Below are 6,454 nucleotides of genomic sequence, written 5' to 3' on the forward strand. Positions count from 1 at the left end.
AAACATTGCTACCAAACTGATCCACGAAAAGAATCATGTATCTCTGTTAGGTGAATTAGCATATCACAAAGCATTTTCTCAGAAAGCTTCTTCATTGTTTTTATATGAGAATATTTCCTTTGTCACCAAAAGCTTCAATGTGTCCAAAATACACCATTGCAGATTTCAAGAAAATAGTGTTGGCAAACTGCTCAATGAAAAGTACAGTGTAACTCTGTGAGATGAATTCACAAATCACAAAGCAGCTTTTCAGAAAGCTTCTTTCTAGTTTTTATCTGAGTATATTACCTTTATCACCACAGTCTGCAAAGCACAACCAAAATAGCATTTGCAGATTCCACGAGAACACGGGTAACACACTTCTCCATGAAAAGAAAGGTGTAACTCTGTGAGGTGAATTCACACATCACAACGCAGTTTCTCAGAAAGCTTCCTTCCAGTTTTTATCTGAGGTTATTTCCTTTGTCACCATACACTTCAATGCGATCCAAAATATCCTTTCGCAGATTCCCAAAAACAGTGCTACCAAGCTGCTCCATGAAAAGAATCGTGTAACTCTGTGAGATGAATTCACAAACCACAAAGCAGTTTCTCAGAATGCTTCTTTCTAGTTTTTGGCAGAGGATATTTCCTTTGTCACTGTAAGTTTCAAAGTGCTCCAAAATATCCCATTGCAGATTCCAAGAAAACAGTGTTAGCAAACTCCTCAATGAAAAGAACAGTGTAACACTGTGAGATAAATTCACACATCAGAAAACAGGTTCTCAGAAAGCTTCTTTTTGGTTTTAATCTTTGGATATTTAATTTGTCACCATAGACTTCAATGCGCTTCCAAATATCCTATTGCAGATTCTGCGAAAACAGTGTTATCAAACTGCTTAATGAAAAGAACAGTGTAACTCCATGAGATGAATTCACACATCACAAAGCAGTTTCTCAGAAAGCTTCTTCCTAATTTTTGTCTGTGGATATGTGTTTTTTCCAATACAGGCCTCAATACGCTCCCAAATAACCCTTTGAAGATTCCACGAAAATGGTTTTAGCAACCTACTCAAAGAAAGTACAGTGTAACTCTGTGAGATGAACTCACACATCACAAAGCAGTTTCTAAGAGTGCTTCCTTCTAATTTTTAATTGAGGATATTTGTTTTTTCCACTGTAGGCCTCATTGCGCTCCCAAATATCCCTTTGCAGATTCCACGAAAACACTGTTAGCTAACTGCTGCATGAAAAGAAAGGTGTATCTCTGTGAGATGAATTCCCATATCACAAAGAGCTTTAACAGAAGGTTTCTCTCTAGTTTTTAACTGAGGATATTTCCTTTGTCACCATAGGCTTCAAACGGATCCAAAATATCCCTTCTCAGATTCCCCAAAGAGTTCTACCAAACTGCTTCATGAAAAGAATTGTGTAGCTCCATGAGATGAATTCACAAATCTCAAAACAGTTTCTCAAAAAGCTTCCTTCTAGTTTTGTTCTGAGTATATTTCATTTGTAACCATAAGCTACAATGCACTCCAGAATATCCCATTGCATATTCCAAGAAAACAGTGTTAGCAAACTGCTCAAAGAAAAGGACAGTGTAACTCTGTGCGATGAACTCACACATCACAAAACAGTTTCTCAGAAACCTTCTTTTTGGTTTTTATATGAGGAAATTTCCTCTGTCACCATAGGCTTCAGTGCACTCCAAAATATCCTATTTCAGATTCCATGAAAACAGTGTTATCAAACTGCGAAATAAAAAGAATGTGTAACTCTGTGAGATGAATTCACACATCACAAAGCAGTTTCTCAGAAAGCATCTTCTCAGTTTTTATATGAGGATATTTGTTTTTTCACTATAGGTCTCAGTGTGCTCCCAAATATCCTTTTGCAGAATCCACAAAAACAGTGTTACCAAACCGCTCCATGAAAAAAAAAGGTGTATCTCTGTGTGATGAATTCACACATCAGAAAGTACTTTCTCAGAAACTTTCTCTCTATGTCTTATCTGAGGATACATTGTTTGTCACCATAGGCTTCAATGTAATCCAAAATATTCCTTCTCAGATTCCCCAAAAACAGGGCTACCAAACTAATCCATGATAAGAATCGTGTAAATCTGTGAGATGATTTAACACACTACAAAGCGGTTTCTCAGAAATCTTCTTTCTAGTTTTTATATGAGGATATTTCCTTTATCACTGTAAGCTTATATGCGCTTTGAAATATCCCATTGAAGATTCCAAGAAAACAATGTTGGCAAACTGCTCAATGAAAATGACAGTGTAACTCTGTGAGGTGAATTCAGGCATCACAAAACAGTTTCTCAGAAAGATTATTTCTAGTTTTTATCTGAGGATATTTCCTTTTTCACTGTAGGCCTCAATGGACACCCAAATATCCCTTTGCAGATTCTATTAAAACTATGTTAGCAAACTGCTCAGTGAAAAGTACAGTGTAACAATGTGAGATAAATTCACACATCACAAGCAACTTTCTCAGAAAGATTCTTTCCAGTTTTTATCTGAGGATATTTGCTTTGTCACCACAGGCTTCAATGTGATTCAAAATATACCTTCTCAGGTTGCCCAAAAACAGTGCCACCAAACTGCTACATGAAAAGAATCATGTAACTCTGTGAGATGAATTCACACATCACAAAGCACTTCCTCAGAAAGCTTCTTTTTGCTTTTTCTGTGAGGACATATCCTTTGTCATCCTAGACTCCAACGTGCTCCCAAATATCCTATTGCAGATTCCACAAAAACAGTGTCACCAAACTGAGCAATGAAAACAACGGTGTACCACTGTGAGATGAATTCACACATCAGAAAGTAGGTTCTCAGAAAGCTTCTTTCTAGTATTTATCTGTGGATATTTCCTTTTTCACGACAGGCAACATTGCGCTCCCATATATCCCTGTGTAGATTCCAGGAAAACAGTGTTAGCAAACTGCTCCATGAAAAGAAAGTTTTATCTCAGTGAAATGAATTAACACATCACAAAGCAGTTCTCAGAAACCTTGTTTGCAATTTTTATATGATTATATTTCCTTTATCATCAAGAGCTTCAATGCGATCCAAAATATCCCTTCTCAGATTCCCCAAAAACACTGCTACCAAACTGAGACATGAAAAAAATCGTGTACCTCTGTGAAAAGAATTAGCACATCACAAAGTGGTTTCTCAAAAAGCATCTTTCTTGTTTTTGTATGAGGATATTTTCTTTGTCACCATAAGCTTCAACGCACTCTGAAATATGCCATTGCAAATTCCAAGAAAACACATTTACCAAACTGTTCAATGAAAAGAACAGTGTACATTTGTGAGCTGAATTCACAAATCATAAAGCAGATTCTCAGAGAGCTTCTTTTGAGTTTTAATGAAGATATTTCCTTTTTCACTATAGGCCTCAATGCGCTCCCAAATATCCCTTTGCAGATTCCATGAAAACTCTGTTAGCAACCTTCCCCATGAAAACAAAGGTGTAACTCTTTGAGATAATTTCACACATCACAAGAACTATCTCAAAAATCTTCTTTCTGGTTTTTATCTGAGGATATTTCCTTAGTCACCATAGGCTTCAATGCAATCCAAAACGTCCCTTCTCAGATTGCCCAAAAACAGTGCTACCAAACTGATCCACGAAAAGATTCGTGTAACTCTGTGAGATGAATTAACACATCACAAAGTGGTTTCTCAGAAAGCTTCTTTCTAGTTTTTATATGATGATATTTCCTTTGTCACCACAAGCTTCAATGCACTCTGAAATAGCCCATTGCGGATTCAAAGAAAACAGAGTTAGCAAACTGTACAATGAAAAGAACATTGTAACTCTGTGAGATGAATTCACACATCACAAAGCAGTTTCTCAGAGGGCTTCTTTATAGTTTTCATCTGAGGATATTTCCTTTGTCACAAAAGGGTTCAATGCATTCCAAAATATCCCTTTTGAGATTCCCCCAAAACAGTGTTACCAAACTGTCCCATGAAAAGAATCGTGTAGCTCTGTCAGATGAATTCACAAATCACAAAGCAGTTTCTCAGAAAGCTTCTTTCTAGTTTTTCTCTGAGGATATTTCCTTTGTCACCATTAGCTTCAATGCGCTCCAAAATATCGCATTCCAGATTCCAAGAAAGCAGTGTTAGCAAACTCTTCAATGAAAAGAACAGGGTAACCCTGTGAGATAAATTCACACATCACAGAATAGTTTTGGAGAAAGCTTCTTTTTGCTTTTTCTGTGAATATATTTCTTTTGTCACCCTAGCCTTCAATGTATTCTGAAATATCCTATTGCAGATTCCACGAAAACAGTTTTATCAAGCTGTTCAATGAAAAGAATGGTGTAACTCTGTGAGATGAATTCATACATCATAAAGCAGATTCTCAGAAAGCACCTTTCTAGTTTTTAAATGAGTATATATATATTTTTTAAGATAGGACCCAATGTGTTCCCAAATATCCTTTGCAGATTCCAGGAAGACAGTGTAGGCAAACTGCTGAATGAAAAGGACAGTGTAACTATGTTAGATGAACTCACACGTCACAGAGTAGTTTCTCAGAAAGCTTATTTCTTGTTTTTATCTGAGGATATTTTCTTTTCCACCATAAGCATCAATGCATACTCAAATATTCCTTTGCAGATTCCAGGAAAACAGTTTTAGGAAACTGCTCCCTAAAAAGACAGATGTAACTGTGTGTGATGAATTCACACATCACAAAGAACTTTCTCAGAAAGTTCTTTCTACTTTTCCTCTCAGGATATTTCCTTTGTCACCATAGGCTTCAATGTGATCCAATATATCCCTTCTCAGATTCCCCTAAAAGCAGTGCTACCAAACTGCTCCATGAAAAATATCGTGTAACTCTGTGAGATGAATTCACAAATTATAAGGCAGTTTCTCTGAAAGCATTTTTCTAGCTTTTTCTGAGGATATTTCTCTTCTTACAATAAGCTTCAAAGTGCTCCAATTTATCCCATTGTATATTCCAAGAAAACAGTGCTGTCAAACTGCTCAATGAAAGCAACAATGTAAGTGTGTGACGTGAATTCATACATCACAAAGCAGTTTCTCAGAAAGTTTCTTTCTAGTTTTTCTCTGAGGGTATTTGTTTTCTTGACTATAGGCCTCAAAGCACTCCCAAATATCCCTTTGCAGATTCCATGAAAACAGTATTAGCAAAGTGCTCCAAGAAAAGAAGTAAGGTGTAACTTCCTGAGGTGAACTCTCACATCACAAAGAACTTTCTCAGAAACCTTCTTTCCAGTTCTTATCTAAGGATATTTACTTTTTCACCATATGCCTCAATTCGCTCCCAAATATCCCTGTGCAGAGTCCAGGAAAAGAGTGTTAGCAAACTGCTCCATGAAAAGAAAGGTGTAATTCTGTGAGACGAATTCACACATCACAAGGACTTTCTCAGAAACTTTCTAGCTTTCGTCTGACGAAATATCCTATGTCACCATAGGCTTCTATGTGATCCAAAAAATCCTTTCTCAGATTCCCCAAAAACAGTGCTAACAGACTGATCCTTGAAAAGAATTGTGTAACACTGTGTGATGAATTCACCCAACACAAAGATATTTCTTAGAAAGCTTCCTTCTAGTTTTTATCTGAGGATATTTCCTTTTCCACCATCGGATTCCATATGCTCCCAAATATCCCTTCTCATACACCACAAAAACAGAGATGCCAAACTTCTCTCTCAACAGAAAGCTTTACCTCTATGAAATGAGTGCCCACATCACAAAGGAGTTATAAGAAACTTTCACTTCTGTTTTTGCCTGAAGATATTTCCTTTTACAACCTTGGCCTCTATCCACTCCCGAATACCCCGTTGCATATTTCACAAAAACAGTGTTACCAAGCTATTCAATGAAAAGAATGATTGAACTCTGTGAAATCAATTCACCGATCACAAAACAGTCTCTCAGTAAGCTTCTTTCTAGTTTTTATCTGAGGGTATTTCCTTTTTCACCCTAGGCTTTCCCGCACTCCGAATATCGCTCTGTAGATTCCACAAAAACACGATTAACAAACTGCTCAATGAAGAGAATGGTTTATCTCTGGGAAATGAATTCACCTATCACCAAGAAATTTCTCAGAAAGCTAATTTATAGATTTTACATGAGCATGTTTGCTTTTCTACCATTAGACTCAATGCACCCCAAAATATCCCTTCTGAGACATCACAAAAACAGTGATGCCAAACTGCTCAATAAAAAAAAATGATTTATCTCTATAAGGTGAATACACACATCACAAAACAGCTTCTCAAAAACATTCTCTCAAATTTTTAACTGAAGATATTTCCTCTTTCACCATAGGCCTCTATGAGCTCCCGAAAATCCCTTTTCAGATTTCCCAAAAACAGTGCAACCAAACTGTTCAATGAAAAGTAAGGTGTAACTCTGTGAGATGAATTCACACAACACAAAGAACTTTCTCAGAAAGCTTCTTTCTAGCTT

The sequence above is a fragment of the Mandrillus leucophaeus genome, unplaced genomic scaffold, assembly GCF_000951045.1.
Source record: "Mandrillus leucophaeus isolate KB7577 unplaced genomic scaffold, Mleu.le_1.0 Scaffold1423, whole genome shotgun sequence".
NCBI lineage: Eukaryota > Metazoa > Chordata > Mammalia > Primates > Cercopithecidae > Mandrillus > Mandrillus leucophaeus.